Source organism: Trichomycterus rosablanca, chromosome 19 (genome assembly GCF_030014385.1).
Source record: "Trichomycterus rosablanca isolate fTriRos1 chromosome 19, fTriRos1.hap1, whole genome shotgun sequence".
NCBI lineage: Eukaryota > Metazoa > Chordata > Actinopteri > Siluriformes > Trichomycteridae > Trichomycterus > Trichomycterus rosablanca.
This window is the reverse complement of record NC_086006.1, coordinates 14,555,771-14,574,557: the sequence shown is the minus strand read 5'-3', so window position 1 is coordinate 14,574,557 and position 18,787 is coordinate 14,555,771. Positions and strand designations below refer to the sequence as shown.

The window sequence follows — 18,787 nt, the reverse complement described above, 5'->3', positions numbered from 1 at the left end:
CACAGAGTAGGTTTTAATTGTTCAGGTGTTAAGATGGTTTGAATGAAATTATAACACAAAGAAAAGCACTGCTGCACATTCAAAGTTTATCTCAACTGTGAAGCATGGTGAAGTTGTATTGACGTCTTAAGGTCTGGACAGCAATCACTGAGGAAACAGTTAATTTAAAATTGTATCAAGGAATTTTTATAAAAAATGTCAGAAAAATGTTCCTCACCTGAGGCTTAATTTGGATAAGTCAACAATATGTTCACCCAAAGCTTAAACCAAAAGGAGATGCAGGAAATCCTGCAATTGACTGGTCTAAACGGTAGCTACAGGAAATGTTTTTGCTGCCCAAAGAGATTCCACTAGCAGTGATATGGAAGAATTTTGATACCTTTTAGATACATTGATTATTCAATGAATAATGTGGTGAAGCACCATTGTGTGTTTTTGTGTTATTAGTATAGACATCATGTATTTATCCATTATCACCTGGATGAAGATAAGACCACATTTTATTATGATAAAATAATGCAAAAACAATCTTGCAGATCTCTGCACTATACAATATTTCACAGTGTAAAGAAACAGTGTACACTCCCCAAGCCCTTGCTTAAGTCCATTCCATACAGATGAACTTTGTGGTTGTACAATTACTGACTAGCCCGTTTGTTGCTCTGTACACTTTATTACTCTTCTGTACATTCCTTCACATTTTAACCAGAAGGGACCCCCATATGGCCCATACTGACCAGATATTGGTCTCTGAACTGCAATGACAAGGTAATGACATAGCAGTATGTGTTGTTCTGGTATGAGTGTATCAGGTACATCAGTGTTGCTGGTATTTTTAAATAACCTTTTCACACTTTTTGCAGGTCTGTAATTATAGACTGTAGCTACGTCTGGTAATCTTTCTCTAGTTTTTGAACAGTTGACTCTTACCACAGGAGGAGTTGAGTATATTTTTGGTCAGTGGTGTATAGTAACGAAGTAATAATACTTCGTTACAGTACTTAAGTAGTTTTTTGAAGTATTTGTACTTTACTGGAGTATAAAAATTTTCGGCAACTTTCACTTTTACTCCACTACATTTTCTAAAGAAATTGTGTACTTTTACTCCGTTACATTCGCTGTATGTAAATTCGTTACTCGTTACTACAGAATGAAAGGTAAATAATGTGAGATGTGTGACGTACTGCACGCTGGTTTGGTGAATCTGCGCTTGTGAGTTAGACGGTGGTTAAACACATTAATGCGCATGTGCAAACGTTCTCTAAAAGCTATCGGAGTTTTCTAAAAGTGCGTCGTTCACCCAAAGACACGCAAATATGGACATTTCAGAAGCTCCAACACTCTGATGTAAGTTAACAATGATTAACAAAATAAAGCTGCAGCATCAGCGTTTTTTTAAATATTATTAGCATTAACATTGTTCAGATATCTACCTACCATTTTTACCGATTACATTTGAACCACAAATAAAACGTTTCATAAATCATTGAATTTGTTTGGAATTCATTGACTGCAAAACTCATGAAGACGCGTCCATTATTTTTTAAAACTCACCTACAGACAGATATTTCCTCAGATAACTTCTGTATTAGACCGGCAGAGGAGAGATTCATGGTGCTGAGGAACATGCAGCACGTCTTTAACCCTTTAATGCTCTCAACAAGAACTCAACTTATCCAACTTATTATTAATGATTTTTCAGCTGTTGGCTTCAAGTTAGAAATGGTGTTTTCTTAAAATAAGAATACCAATATTTTTTTAGTTTAACACATGCCATTCAGTGAGTAGATACAGCCCAAAAAGATTATTTAAATACAGCTTAGTTTACTCACATATTCTGATTTAAATTAATGGTTGAACAGATCATTAAAGGGATAAAAGTGCCACACGTTTTGTTAAACTCTCCTGAGTTTTGCTTAAAATTAATTATGCCAAAATTATTTTTTGTTATTGAAATATATTACCCAAATAAAAAAATGGGACAGTATAGGAAATGCAAATAAAACAGATGCAGTGTTTCTTACATTTACATCGACTCACATTCTAAAAACGTTGGAACAGGAACATTTAGGGCTAGTAATAAGTTAAAAAAACAACTAAATAATGTCATGATTTCAAACAGGTGATGTCAACAGTTGATTATGATCATGAATTGGCACAAATCATGTTCAGATGAAAGGAAGAAAACAGGTTAATTGTTAAGGTGGTTTACAGGCTTAAAAGAACAATCTTTATATTTAAAATTACCGCTTCCATTTATACTAACAGCATTTACTTTTACTTCTACTTTTAATACTTAAGTACATTTAATATCAAATTACTTTTGATACTGATAATGAAGTACATTAAACATCAGATACTTTTAGACTTTTACTCAAGTAATATTCTAAAAGGTGACTTTTACTTCTATCAAAGTAAATTTCTGGTAAGATACTTGTACGTATGGCCTTCCGGTACTTTATACACCACTGTTTTTGGTTGGAGCACTATTCTCCTCCCAGCTTTGACACTAAGGTGTTTAAAAATCCCCAAAACACTGCTGCATTGGTACACTTAAAAAGTAACCATGCTATTCTCATGTTAGTGTCATTGCTGCCTGAGAATGATCCACTTAAATAACATATGGTTAGTGGGGGTGTCAAACAGAACATTAGATTAACTAGAATCAGTAATTGTAGATCGATTACTTTGCAACTTTTCCTCATTGGATAGATGCCAATTCGTACATTATCTTTACCTTGGTATATTCTAAGAAAGGTATCATTTTGGTTAACACAAACACAAGACCAAGATCTGGGAACAGTGGTCTTTGGACTGTTCTCAAGAACTAAAACCATGCTATTCTGGTTTCTGTGTACTGGAAGAGTATTTTTACATTAGGTTTTTTACATTATAGGTAAAAATAGTCAGGTAGTCCTTTCACTAGTGTTTTTTGTTCTGGTTTCCGGGACCTCAGAGGTAGGCATGGCAGCTTTCTTGTACTTTTGGCAGCATTCATGTGTGCAGCTGTCATAATATGTTAGTGTTATAATATAAATATATAAATATTACATATATTTAATTGAAGCCCCCCATGTGGTGCAGTAGGGACTAAAATACTAATTATTAATCAGAATCAGAATCTCAGAATCAGAATCTTTATTATTCGCCAAGTACCACATATACAATGAATATCTCCTGGTGCAGGTGTCAACATGCATACATTAAGTTAAATAATAGAAAAGGAACACTATATTTAAACATAGAACAAACAATATAGCAGCGACATGAACAGTACAGCATCAGGCAAAGTGTGCAATGAGGGTGTTCAGTACAGTACACTGACAGACTAAGTAAAAAATAGAAAAAGGTATATTATATATAAACATAGAATAAAATAAACAATATAGCAGCCACATGAACAGTACAGCATCAAAGTGTGCAATGAATGTGTACAGTACACTACACTGACAGACTTAAAGTTTTTTTTTATTTTTTATTGTGCAATAGAGATTATTTACAAGTAGGTAAGGTGTATATGTGCATATGTGCATTGCAAAAAGAAGCACGTGTGAAAAACCAAACAGAGGGATGTGGGAGTAGTCCTTGTTTAGCATGCTGATGGCCTGAGGAAAGAAGCTGTGGAAGTGGCAGTTGGTTCGAGTCTTTAATGCTCTCACTCTAGGTCTCTGCTGTGATGAGAACCTCTGGAAAAACTGAGTGACCAGGGTGTGAAGAGTCTGTCATAATCTTCCCTGCCCTCTTTCTCATCCTAGAGGAGTATAGGTCTTCAAGGGTGGAAAGACGACAGCCGATGATTTTCTCTGCACATTGCACTGTACGCTGTAGCTTACGCTTGGTGTGCAGAGATGCCAAGCCGAACCAGACGGTAATAGAAGATGTGATTACGGACTCGATTATAACAGTGTAGAATTGAACCAGCAGTGCTTGAGGCAGCCTAAATTTATTGAGCTGTCTCAGGAAATACAAGCGCTGCTGGGCCTTCCTTATAATTGCAGTACCATGCATGTCCCACTTAAGATCATGTTGGATGGTTGTGCCCAGTAATAATGTGGGTTTCCTTTACTAATTAGAGAATGACCTCTAATAAATCAGTCATCTACTGTATGTTGAAAATGAAAGGAATGTCTGGTCGTGCAACATTAGAATTTACTGTCAACAGCTTCATAATAGTATAACACATTTTTTTATGTTTTAAGATTTTCTTTTACTGACACATAAATAATTAGAACCATGTGCAAAACGTATAAAAACAAAAAAAGTATTACATAATTCACTAAAATTCTAAGTACAAATATAAGCCTACTTTATATAAGTGTGTGGCATGTGTGTTCTTCTATAAATGGTACTGGTGGTTTTGGTTGGATCAGGGGTGGTTTGAAAAAAATTGAGCACTGGTAATTGACCAGAGTGAGTTTTTCAGCCCTGAGAGGTCATTTCCAGCCATGAGTACTGTAGAAAGTTCAAAGCTGATTAATCATATCATGGAAGTATGAATCATTAACATTTACAGTAACCACACCTTAATTAGAGATGCGTCTAGATCCTACTAGAACTTCTGGGTGCAGGATGGTAATACATCCTGGACAGTGGGTGCTCTGATTACTCCTTGTCTAAATATTTGGTCATAACCACACAGATGTCATAGCACAAACAGAAGCTTGACATACTCTGGTTATTTACATTTATTAAAGAAACTGGGAAAAACTCTAATAACAGAAAGTTAAACATTCATATTATAAGTAAATTATAAGAGAAAATTATAGTGACTTACAAAAAGTGATGTTGAAAGCCTATGAGTCACTTCAGCATTGGTTTGGCACATGATTCTTGTTTTTTCATTCATGTCACATGTTAAGTCATTTATTTTTGTATGGCTTTATCTTGATTAGAGTCGCGTGAGCCTGGAGTCTAAAGCTGAAAAACTAGGTATAAATCGTCAAAGGGAATCACTGTTTTACATATTCACTCGAACTCAAATTAAATTAGCCAAAGAGCTTACTGGCAGCTTTTTGGAAACTGGGAGCGAACCCAGATTAAACATTGGAAACCCACATGGACACAGTGAAACTCCACAGTAATCTTCTACTAGGCAAGGATTAAACCCAATCTAATATTTTTATGCTTTTATTTCTGTAGGGGACACATTTATTACTTGTAATTGAAGCTATCATGACAGCCTTACATTTAGTTAAAAGTACTTTCTTAGGAACATGGCATAGACCGTGTACTGGTATGAAAAATGACTAAGCTGTTCCAGCTTTAGCATATGGTATTGCTTATCCCCAAAGGTTGAACTAAATGTCTGGTTTCCATGGAAAAAGCCAGATTTAGGAACTTTTATTGCAGGCTTCCATGGCAACTCCTCTTAACGTTCCATGGGTTTTCCCAAACTGAAAATGGAAGAAGCCATAACAGTAAGGCTGTGTGCCACACACCACACAACGATGACTAACAGATGCTAGAGTAAATATATAACGGTCAGCCTCTGGCGTTCCCGTCTTCTACTCCTCTGCTCCATTCTGTCTTTTTTCATCCTTCCTTTTCCCGCTTTTTTATTTTAAAAAGTTCTGTCCGTGGTAATTAATTTGCTCAGATGAATTGTAAAATGGAAGTGACTCATTTGTTTTACAAAATTAGTCAGAGACCCAAAGGGAATAAACATCAGGAAGCAAAAACTTCTTTTGTAGTCTTTGAACAGTTGCTCTGTGGTTAAATTGATACGAAAACATAGATTTAAGCATTTCCTTTCAGTGAATCACTGTCTCCATTTCATTTGATATGTATTTATCTTATCCAGTAAATAAAATGTTTGACAATTACAATTTAAGGAGTGTAATTGGGTAATTTCTACCGCTTCTGTGGGAAACAGGAAACGCTAGATGACGCACTGTAGTTTTAAATAGACTAAATTCCCTTACATTGGGCTACTATGCTCCTTAGATACCCACTTAGGGGGTCTTACTTTTGGACTTGAGTCCTAATCCTGCTGTCATGAAATAGTCTTACTAAGTTTCCACCACCTTAGTCCTTACAGAAAGACTCAGCCACCCATGGACCCAGGAGATATGAAGAGGGTCGAGAATGCTTTTGAGCAGCAAGGGACTATTTTGCTCCAACATGCTCAGGTCCTCAAACAGGTTATGAACCAGCTGGAGGTTATAAACCAGCCCCAACCAGCTCCAGCACCTGACCACCCCCCATCAGTGTGCACAGCTAATTTTAACTATCGCGAGCCACGTCTGCCATACTAATTGCTATGATGAGGAACCAGGTCACTGTAAGAGGTTTCTGCTGCAGTGTTCACTGATGTTTAAGCTTCAGCCATTGCTTTTTCCCACCGAACGGTCAAAGGTCACCCACATTACAGCCTTCTTATCATGTCAAGCTCTTACATGGGTAACCACCATTTGGCGGACAAGGCCAGACCTGTGTGCAACTGTTCATTGCTTCATCACCAAGCTTCAGCAGACCTTTGGCTGCTTAGTAGGAGGAAAGGAGTCCTCACGCCTCCTCCATATTCGTCAGGAAGCCAGCTCTGTTGTTGATTATACCATTGAGTTCCATATCCTTGCTGCAGAAAGTGGGTGGAACTCTGAGACACTAATCGTGGCTTTACAGGAGGGGCTGTCAGAGAAGTTTAAGGAAAAATTGGCTACCAGAGATCCACCCTCTTCCATTTGCCTCTTGGCAATCAGGTTTGGAAAAGAATCCCTCAAGATCACCTGCCCTAGCCTTGCCTTTTCTGTCTGGCCAGGACCACTCACATACAAACGTAGAGTGGTCTCATTCTGGTTTCAATTAAAAAGCTGATTGCAACAGCACAACTCCAAGATTGATTGGTGTCTTAGATCGCTCTCTACTGTGTCGAAAGACCTGCTTCAAAGGAGAATCGAACATCACTCAGCTGTCTGAGGCACCCAAAGAAATGATTGTTATGAAGATGGTTCCCCCAGAGTACCATGACCTCCAATAAGTCCTTAGCCAATGTAGGGCCCAAGCTGGATGAGTATATTCAAGAGACTCTTGCCCAAGGGTTTATTTGTCTGTCAGCGTCACAAGATTAAATGGGATTTTTCTTCATGGCAAAAAATGATGGGTCCCTACGTTCCTGGATTGACTACAGAGGCTGAACTGAATCACCATCAAGGACCACTATTCCTTGCCTCTGATGAACTCAGTGTTTGAATCGCTGCAGCAAGCCTCCATGTTTACAAAGCTGGGCCTGCAGAGTGCCTGCAACCTGGTCAGAATTAGGCAGTGGCATGAATTGAAGACCCTATCAGGCCACCAATAGTACTAGATAATGAATACTCAAACTCAAAAGAAGCTTTATTGGCATGACAAATAAGGACATTCGTATTGCCAAAGCAAGTTATAGAGAAATAATAAAAATAACAATAAGAAAGAACAAATATATACAAAACAGTTACATGTGCAAAAATATAAAATAGAATAAAATATTAATAAAATATACCCCCACCGTCTTCCAGTGATATACTCCTGGAAGCACTGGAAGGAAGTTTATGGACGGTCTTCCAGTTTTCACCCTCAATCCATTGGGAAGATTGAGAGGGTTAACCAGGATTTGGAAAGGACTCTCTGATGTCTGACCTCTACCTGGCCCAAACACCTGCTCTGAGTGGAGGATGAGCCTCTACGAGATTTTGAAGCACTGCTTTCATTAGGCTACAAGAGCATTAGTGGAGTAACAATTGCCACTGCAGTTTCTGGTGCTGTATGGGGTTGAGTTTAGAAGTTTCTGTGCATATCAGTCAAGTTCATCCACACCAAACTCTTCAAATAATGTATTTAAGGATCAAAGTTTGTAAATGGGGTCATTGTTGTGCTCAGACAAGTTTGTAGAAACCTCACTTTATGATGTAGAATTAGGTTTTCTCTTTCCTGGAACTAAAACGCCCAGCTCAAAAACAGCCATATAAGCTTATTGCCTCTCCACCGTTCTTGAAATGTCAGCATTGGTGTGCTAGTGTGTTTTACTGTTGCCCCACCCAAGCATCCCCAAGCACCTGATTCTTATGTTTAACAATTCTCGTGTGTAATTTATTAATATTACTGCATGAATAAAGAAATAAAATTATATTCTAGAAATACTTCACTTTCATTGCATTTATTACAAGACTAGACTTTTGTTTTGACTAATGTTTTGTTTACCCATGTATTTGTGGCAGGAGTAACCATGACATTTGTTGACAAATGACAAAATTCTTTGTAAATTAGTAGATCCTTATACAAAATGATGTACAAAAAAAGAAAAACATAAGTTTTGTTTACATTACTCTTCCAAATTGCATTTTCTTTTATAAATTAAATTTCTCCTCTTTTCTGCCCTCCACAAAAGGCTTCTATTTTGCTTTTTGTGCCCAGTGTTTCCTGGTGAAACCAGAATTGCCGCTACCATGACCATGATGAAGTGGTTGATAAAAATAAAAACTGTAACAAATAGGCCAAGACATGACAAGAGACACACAGATTTTTTCAAGATATTTAATAATCACAAAAGACTAGACAAGGGTACACAAGACAAAACCAGAGACAAACATGACTTAAGCTAAATGCTAATGCTAACACTAATCAAAACACATGAACAATGCTAAAGCTAAACTATGCTACACTAACAGATAACGCTAATCTAAACACACAAGAAATCTGACTAAACTATACTAGACCCAGAGCTAAGGCTAAACATGATCTTAGATTAACACACGACATGAACAACACTAAACAAGACTAACACTAAGCATGATCAAGAGCATGGACTAACAAGAGCATGACAAAATAAAGTCAAAATAGCCTCCAATGACTAATCCACAGCTGCTTCCTTAAATCCTATGAGCAATATACCTAAAACAAGGTGTAGCTGTGGATAATTGGCTGTGGACCAATCATGTTAGGGGGGCGTTGACTTGACCGCCTAAACAAACCATCTGTAATATGTGCTCCTGCAGAGAGGGGTGTGGCACATAAACATGGCTCCAGGAGCACAAAGAGGCTTGATTCGTGACAAAACGTGAAAAATGTAGAGTTTAGAATTGTTTAGTATTTGGTACAGTCAAGGCCAAAAATACTGGCACCCCTGCTCTGCTTTCAGAAAATGCACGGAAATTATTTCAATAACAAGGGCTATTGTAGTCACATATTTGTTTGCACTAGAATAACACACTTAAAAAAAACTAATACAAATCATTTTGGAACACTCTTTCTTTGCCAAATGCTCAAGTTCTTTCAGATTAGTATTAGACCATCATGTGCCCGCACCAACCTGACCTCAACTGAGTCTTAAAGAGACTCATGTTTGGTGAGTTAAAAACAGGTCTGAAGCAATCTGCATTTGAGTGGGTTGCTGAGTGAGATTATGGGTCAGAAAATATCTCACTCACTCATTTTCTTAACCGCTTATCCAATTAGGGTTGTGTGTATGTGCACTGAAGCTTTTCAGTGGGTGCAAGGCACACAGTAACACCCTGGACGGGGCGCCAGCCACACACATACACACCCATTCACCTATAGGGCAATTCAGTGTCACTAATAAACCTGACTGCATGATTTTAGACTGTGGGAGGAAACTGGAGCTCCTGGAGGAAACCCACACAGACACGGGGAGAACATGCAAACTCTGCACAGAAAAGATCTAGACCGCCTCACCTGGGGATTAAACCCAGGACCTTTTTGCTGTGAAGCGACAGTGCTACCCACCGAGCCACCATGCCGCCCCACAAAATATCTATCTCTAAAAACTGTAATGTACAGGTCCAATTTTAACATGCAACACTATCCATTGACTAAAAAGTTTTTAAGTTGACTAAAACATTATGCTGTTTTAGTAACTGTTTATTTGCTGCTATCTGGCTGCTAAAAATAGATTAAAATTAAGATGAACAACAAATTATACGCTGTAGTAGAATGCTGATATGACATACCATGTGCTATTTCTCACAACCGCCAAAAAGCCATGGCTACAGCGAGCACTAGGGATAGTGTTTATGGCATGTGACTTAAATAAAATGTGTGGGAGGAAAGGAATGAAGGAAGTACAAAATGACAAACTAGACCATTATGTGCCAGACTAATAAAACATAGCCAAGAGCATGGAAATAGTATGTGACTATGTCTGATTATTTAGAGTTGTGGTAGTGGAGATTCTATACAGAGGATAGAAAAGAAAACATGTACAAACACAATCCCAACCAAAACTAGGACTAAATAATACATTGTATAATACATACAGAGTACATAGAGTGTATCCATACAGTTATATATACAGTGGACCAAATATTTAAAACTCATCTGTAACAATTCTATGATCTAAAAAGAGCTGGACAACCATTCCAGCTTCCAGAACATCTGTAATTCTTCATGGAGTCCTGAATGAATGAGAGGTTTCAGTATTCTTTAAGAAGAAAATCTACCTGTAATAGGTTGGACTGTTACCACCACTTCCACCATTGGTAGGAAGTGCAGATCAAAACGCAGTAGTTCTAAATACAATAAATGCCCCAGGGGCTAACATAATTATTAGTGCTATTTATCTATGCCAGTGAGCTTCCCGTCTTTTATAACTCTTTATAGCCAGGACTCGAGGGAGAGGCATCTGCCTCTGATCATATATTGGCACATTGGTGGACAGAGTAGCTTATGTGTCGACCTCAGTCACAGCTCCTCCTAGTGCACTCAATTCAAAGCTTTAGTTAGTTTGTTTTGGTATTTACATTTTTTGTTTGCACTGAAATAACACACATTAAAAAAAAGAAAAAATGAATTTGAAAAATAATTATAATAATTTTAACATTCTTTATTTTCCAGCTGCTCAAGTTAGACTAGTATTAGACTATTATGCGCCCCCACCAATCTTACCTCGGTTAAGTCTCAAAGAGAGTTACATCATGTAAAAACTGATTTACCAGACCAATTTTGACATGTAAAACTTTCCACATGTAAAACTGTTGTTCTTTAAATTCAGCAAGCCAATTTAGTTCTCTGTGCTTTTCCAAATTGAGTTCACTTCCTCACCTACTTGGCTCCTTAACACTTTACAGCATTGTAATGGATCCCTCCTTGGGCAATTGGATTTATATATACACTGATCAGCCATAACATTAAAACCACCTCCTTGTTTCTACACTCGCTGTCCATTTTATCAGCTCCACTTACCATATAGGAGCACTTTGTAGTTCTACAATTACGGACTGTAGTCCATCTATTTCTCTACATACTTTTTTAAACTGCTTTCACCATGTTCTTTAATGGTCAGGACCCCCACAGGACCACCACACAGCAGGTGTTATTCAGGTGGATCATTCTCAACATTGCAGTGACAATGACATGGTGGTGGTGTGTTAGTGTGTGTTGTGCTGGTATGAGTGGATCAGACACAGCAGCACTGCTGGAGGTTTTAAATACTGTATCCACTCTAATACTGTTCACTCTATTAGACACTCCTACCTAGTTGGTCCACCTTGTAGATGTAAGGTCAGTGATGATCGCTCAACTATTGCTGCTGTTTGAGTTGGTCATCTTCTAGACCTTCATCAGTGGTCATAGAATGCTGCCCATGGGGCCATGTTGGCTGGATATTTTTGGTTGGTGGACTATTCTCAGTCCAGCAGTGACAGTGAGGTGTTTAAAAACTCCATTAGCATTGTAGAACCAGTCAGTAATTGTAGAACTTTAAAGTGCTTCTATATAGTAGGTGGAGCTGATAAAATGTACAGTGAGTGTAGAAACAAAGAGGTGGTTTTAATGTTATGGCTGATCAGTGTATATATATATATATATATATATATATATATATATATATATATATATATATATATATATATATATATGTGTGTGTGTGTGTGTGTGTGTGTGTGTGTGTTCTTGAGGATGAAAACGTAAACATCTACTTGATACTGTGGTGATTCAGAAAGCATTAAAATACTTTTTACTAGTATTCATTGGACCATCCTTAAATATTGTTGGCAGCATGCTTTGGGGCATAACCACCAATAATATGAGCTTTTAAATTGCATTATATTTATTGGCTGTTTTATAACCATGCAAAACAACGACTGAACTAAATTATTTCTGAGATAGCCCAAACTACAAAATATTTCTAAATAGCAGCCCTGCCATTATTATATGCTTTTTCTTTTTTGTCGGAGAGTAGCATATGATCATTTAATGCTGTCATTATTTACGTTTCTTTACTTTTTAGCCATTTAACGTCTATCTTGTGCCTGTCAATTCCTGTCTGGCTGTAGGGAATATGTCCTTTGTAGGGTGTATTCTAGCCATGCACCAAATGACCCCAGATCTTATATGACTATGCGGTTTTTCAGGCAGCCGTGAAAGAGAAGGCAGGATTTGACTGGAAACTCTGCATCATGCTGCCACAAACGCTCCTTTCAGAACAAACCACAGTGGAATTTTTATACTTAAGTATTGTACATTACCACTGTGCAGTTTATTTCACTTCACTGTGTTCTTCTTGCTGAACTTCAAGCTTACTGGGTTTCTAAAAACAATGTATTTAGGTTGTAGTCTGAGTTATGGTACAAATGATCTATAAACCTGGACACTGACATTTGTGTTTGATCAGTTTGTTAATGCCGTTAAATATGGGGCTTCTTTAATAATAATAATAATAATAATAATAAGTTGGACTTATATAGCGCCTTTCACAATACCCAAGGACGCTTTACAAAATAGAAAAATACATCAAGATACAATATTAGAGACAGACACATGAGAGACGCATGAATACATAAATGATAGGACACAATAATAATATAATAAATGTAGATTTACATAAGTTAATGAAGCTTATGAAACAGTAGAGAAATGTTTGGTAAATAGATGAGTTTTGAGTAGGGATTTGAATTCTGTAAAAGAAGAAGTAGAACGCAGGGAAAGAGGGAGAGAATTCCAAAGTAGGGGAGCAGAGACAGAAAAGGATCTTCCACCCATGGTAGAGAGCCTGAAGCTGGGGACAATCAGGAGACCAGCATCAGTAGACCGTAAAGAGCGTGAGGGGGTGTACCGATGTATCAGGTTTTGTAAGTATATTGGACCAAGACCATAAAGTGCTTTGAAAGTAAGTATAAGGACTTTGTATTGAATACGTTTGGAGATGGGTAACCAGTGAAGTTGGGCAAGGACAGGTGTAATGTGATCCGTTTTTTTGGAGCGAGTGAGCATCCTAGCAGCAGAATTTTGAACACATTGAAGAAGGTGGATAGATTTAGCAGGAAGACCAAAGAGCAGAGAGTTACAGTAATCAAGTCTGGAGGAAATAAAAGCATGAACAAGGGTTTCAGCAGCCACAGAGGAAAGAAAGGGACGCAGACGAGCAATGTTTCGTAGGTGAAAGAAGGCAGACTTAGAGATTGATCTTATTTGGGGAAGAAAGGACAATAAAGGATCAAACAGCACACCAAGGTTACGCACAGTGAGGGATGGGGAAATAGAAACACCAGCAATAGAGAGAGAGGAGGGAGAAAGAGAGGAAACCACAGATTTAGTGCCAAGGAGCAGGAATTCCGTTTTGTGGGGATTTAGCTTTAGAAAGTTAGAATGCAGCCAAGAATTGATATGGTGAAGACAGCTAGTAAGAGAAGCAGGGGGGAAAGAAGAGGAAGGTTTGTAATTTAGGTAGAGTTGAGTGTCATCAGCATAGAAATGAAAACTGAGTCCATAGTGTTGTATGATAGAACCAAGTGGTAAGATATACAGGATAAAGAGGAGTGGACCAAGAACAGAGCCCTGAGGGACACCATGTTCAATTTTAGCAGTGGCAGATGTTGATTTACCAATACGTACAAAGTGCAATCTATCAGTTAAGTATGATTTAAACCAGGCTAAGACTAAACCAGAAAGACCTATTTCAGAGAGACGAGTTATTAAAACGTTGTGATTGATGGTATCAAAAGCAGAAGAAAGATCAAGAAGAATAAGCGCAGAGGCAAGACCCTGGTCAGAAGCAGTGAGAAGATCATTTAGAACATAGAGAAGTGCAGTTTCAGTGCTATGCTGTGAGCGAAAACCAGATTGGAAAGATTCTAAGAGCTTGTTTAAATTAAGATAGTCAAGTAGCTGAGAGGCCACGACACGTTCAAGAATCTTGGAAAAAAAATGGCAGATTGGAGATGGGGCGGAAATGACTAAGAATAGTATTGTCAAGATCATGTTTTTTGAGGACAGGCGTCACAGAGGCAAGCTTTAGGGCAGGGGGTACATAACCAGAAGACAGAGAAATATTAACAACATGGCAAATAACAGGAGAGAGGACCGGAGCACATGACTTAACGAGGGAGGAAGGTGCAGGATCGAGAGAAGAGGTAGATGATGAAAGACCAGAAATAATTTTAGCAATGTATTTGACATTGACAGCAGAAAAAGTAGAGAAGCAACAGGTGGGGAGAGTCTTAGGGATGGATGGAGATGGCAGTGTGGTGGAGGAAGTAGAAGAATGAGAAAGTTCATGATAGATTGTGGACACTTTGTCCATGAAAAATTGAAGAAAAGAATCACAGAGTTCAGAAGAGTCAGAGGTCTGTTTAGAGGGGGGACGCAAGAGCTTGTTTACAGTGTTAAAAAGCTGACGATGATTTTGACCAGAGGCTTGAATGCGAGAGGAAAAGTAATAAGTACGAGCAGTGTTAAGAGCGGCTTTGTATTTAGAAATGTGGTCAGAATAAGCTAGAAAATGAACATGTAATCTCGTTTTTCTATAGAGGCGTTCAAGACGCCTCCCAACAGTCTTTAAAGAACGAAGTTCAGGGGTAAACCAAGGAGAGGAATGGGTAGAGGGGACTACTACATTTATAATAGGTGCAAAGGAGTCAAGAGTAACAGACACAGTTTTATGGTAAGAAGTAACTATTTCATCAAGGGAACGGAGCTCAAGCAGACTAGGCAGAGATGTTTCTAGGGAAGCAGAGAAAGACGATGGATCAATAGATGAGGTTCGGCGATAAGTTAAGCAAGTTTTAGACATAGGCTTAGGGACCGGAAGAGAAAGAGATGAGATAATGAGCTTATGATCAGAGATAGGTGTGAGAGAAGGTGTGAAGGTATTACTAATGAGATTGGGAGTAGAACAGATTAAATCCAAAGTGTGACCACGATTATGGGTGGGAAAAGTGACATGCTGAAGCAAGTCAAAACAGTTTAATAGTGCGAGAAAATCAGCAGTTGAGGTAGATGGAGTGTCAATGTGAATATTGAAATCACCAAGAACAATTAATAAAGATGAAATTGAACTGACAGATGTGAGTATTTCAGAGAACTCAGTAAGAAAATCTGGAATGGAATGCTTTGGTGGTCGATAAACTAACAGGATGATAAACAGACAGTCTGAGTGAACTTTTAGCACCATATATTCAAAAGTAGCAGCATTACTAAAACCAAGTTCAGACACTTTTAAGTTATTACTGAAGAAAACAGCCAGACTTCCCCCCACGACCAGTAAGCCTGGGGCGAGAAAGGTAATTAAAGCCAGTTGGGGTGGCAGCATTTAAATAAAAATGATCGCCCGGGGGTTGCCATGTTTCAGTCAAGCAGAGTATGTCAATCTGATGTTGAAAAATTAAGTCATTGATCAGGACTGCCTTGTCAGATAATGAACGACAGTTAAACAGGGCCAGTGTAGATGCATGACGATGAGCAGGATTTGAAGTGGGTAATGAATTGGAACGAGGAATTTCACGAAGCACAGAAGAGTCTATACCACGGCGAGCCTTCAAGAATTGTCTGGGTCGGCGAACAGGTGTCCAGATTGTAGGTATAGAAATGTTCAAAGCTGGAGAAGAAGATGCAACCTTTTTGCGACCACGATGTAAATAATGACGTCGTAGAATGCCATAGTTGTAGCACAGGGTGGAGACAGAAGTGTCCAAAGGGTAGGATAAGCGGAGGAGACGCAACTCAGCAGTAGAATAGGCAATACAGGAAAAGTTTGCGAAGGCAGAATAGACACCAGTAGCAGCCATTATTCCAAAAAAACGAACAATTAGATAAGCCCAGCAAAGCGAAAGTGGTAAAAAGTGGTGAAAAGCCAGCTTTAGGACCATGGCTGGTATGCAACAGGTGGCGACACAGCACCCAGAAGCCAAACGCTAAAATGCTACGTTAGCCGACACTAAAACCAGATGCCACGGAACCAAGAGTCAGTATTAGTTGAGACTAAAACTGGCCTGATAGCAGACAGCAAAATGAAAGAGCGTTTACTCACCCATCGGGCTGAAGGCACAGCGTCTAGAACAGTGAAGAAGGCTCGAGGCTAGCTTAGGCAGACACACCGGCAGCGCATGGCTCCCAAAGCAAAGCAGACCACAGTAAACACAGTCGCTAAGGCAGTTATAGTTCATAGCAGTTCGAGGATTCAAGAAGTGAAAAATATAATTGTCGTCACCAAGCACACATTAGTTCTTAAGTCCATAAAAATCCTCGGGATGAAACGGATGAAACAGAGAAAAACGAAAACAAAACAAACAGTCCATGTCGGGAGTGGCAGCCAAACAAGCGCACAACGTGCCCCGGAAACGATAGGAGGATTATCTGCGCTTATCTGTTTGTTTCTTTAATACTGCATTTCAAGCATTATATATTTTACTAATGTTCTTGTTTTTTTCTAAACCTCTGTTGATTATGATGTAGTGTTCTGCTTGTTAAGACCATTTAACCTACTTGAAACAATTAGGAAGTGATACATATGCAATGCAAAAAAGTCAGGAATGAAAAATACTTTTTCACTTCACTGTTAATGCGTATATGCGGGAGACCACATGAAAGTGTACTTTTGAAGTAACAAAAGAACCATTACAAAAACCACAATGACTGAATGTCATTTACTAGTGCGTGACAACTATCAAAAGAGTTATAACAGTTATTACACAAAGCTATACAAGTTATGTCGTAAAATGACAAAACTACCATGGTTATAAAGAAGCCATGTGCTCAATATTTATATAGGAAAAAAGCGTTTGATGCTTAGTGTCTTATTCAGAAACAAAATACAAGAAACAAATACATGCTAACTGTCTGAAAGTTAATAAGCCAAACATGTACAAAACACACATCTTTTACACTGTTAGGGAAACACTGGGGTCAGAAGTTTAGACTCACCATTACACACATTTAATGGACATAGTTGCTAAACACTGACAACTACAGCTGCAAAAATGGCAAAGAACTGAATGCCTTCATGGTTCAGTCTTAACAAACAAGCTGTCCTGAGTTTCTAAAGCTGGAATTTGTGGTACTGGCTGTTGGGAAACAACTAACACCAGTAAGGAAAAGGACCAGACAATTACCTATTGACAAAAAGCTATGCAGTTAACTCTGATTTAGGTTGATTTATTTCTATACTATTTATATACTTTCCGCTACAAGTGTGGTGCTAGATCATTACCACGTGGTTTAAGATCACTGATGGATTTTAAAATGCAATTTTGATATTTTGTTAAAATGTATAATGAAGAAGGTCCTGGATTAACTTTGCTTCCTCGACAGTATGTTAACAGCTTGCATCTATTGATTTATTAAAAACATAAAACCCACCGTAACTCATAACTGATCAGAATGAAGTGATTTTTAAAAGTGAAAAAATTACATTATTAACACATACATGTATTTATGTGTACTAAATAAACTCATTAATTTCCACTGGGATCAATAAAGTATCTATCTATTTGTCTGTCTGTCTGTCTGTCTGTTCGTCCGTCCGTCCGTTCGTCCATCTATCCATCTATAAACCCATACATTCAACAAAATTTATTAATGCAATTACAACCCCAAATCAAAAAAAGCTAGGACAGCACGGAAAATGCGAATAATAAAAAAAAGAGTTTCTTATATTTACTTACATTGACTTTTATTTCATTGCAGACAGTCCTTTTCTTCTTTGGTTCGGAGCACACAGTGTCTATTTAAAAAAAAACAACAACTTGGAATTCTGATTCACCTGAGCACAATACGTTTCCACTGTGTGATGGCCCATCCTAGATGCCTCCGAGCCCAGAGAAATCGACGCCGCTTCTGGACATGATTAACATAAGGCTTCTTTTTTGCACAGTAAAGTTTTTTTGGAATGTGTTGCAGTCCTGAAATGCAGGAATGAAGCTATATTAATAAATGAAATGAAGTTGAGCAGACAACACATGTAATATCTTGGATTTAAACTGTCTGCAATCAAATAAAAGTCAAAGTAAATGTAAAGAACACTGCATTTGTATTTTATTTGCATTATCCACACTGCCCCAACTTTTTTGTAAATGTGTGTTAAATCTGAAGAATAATGTTAAATTCATGAATATTTCAAAACATACAGTGATTTTTCAGCATGGGGTTAAATATAAATTGCATAAAAAGGATTTGTCAGTTTTGTATATGAGTTGTTACTGGGTTCTTTCTCTGCACTTCTCCCTTTCCTTAATTTAGTTTTTTCAAAAACAGTTAATTTTTATATTATGCATATTAATATTGCTCAGAGCTAATATAGTGCATTAAATATTCAATTTTTGTTAAGTGTGAAGGGCATTATATTACTTGTATCCCACTACAATTAGTGGAAAATCTTTTACTTGTAACTCAGTGTATCACATTAATTACTATAAGTCTAACATAGTTAAAAATGATTGGAAAATACGAAGGGCTGTAATGGACAAACATTAACTTAGTAAAAAACTGTCCTTTTTGTAACTTAGTAGACACAATGTAACCACATGATGTGAGACTTTCATACATTTTCTCTTCAAGTTTATTCATTTTGTAGTGACTAAGAACC

The 18,787-nt window shown here is 37.8% G+C and overlaps 1 long non-coding RNA gene across 1 annotated transcript; it reads left to right on the top strand.

Annotated features, from left to right (window-relative positions):
• Positions 1-1,229: 1,229 nt before the first annotated feature.
• LOC134333704 (uncharacterized) lies at positions 1,230-18,222 on the top strand. Its single transcript, XR_010015402.1, has 2 exons — positions 1,230-1,347; positions 17,890-18,222. It is a non-coding gene; the product is annotated as an uncharacterized LOC134333704 (long non-coding RNA).
• Positions 18,223-18,787: the final 565 nt, after the last annotated feature.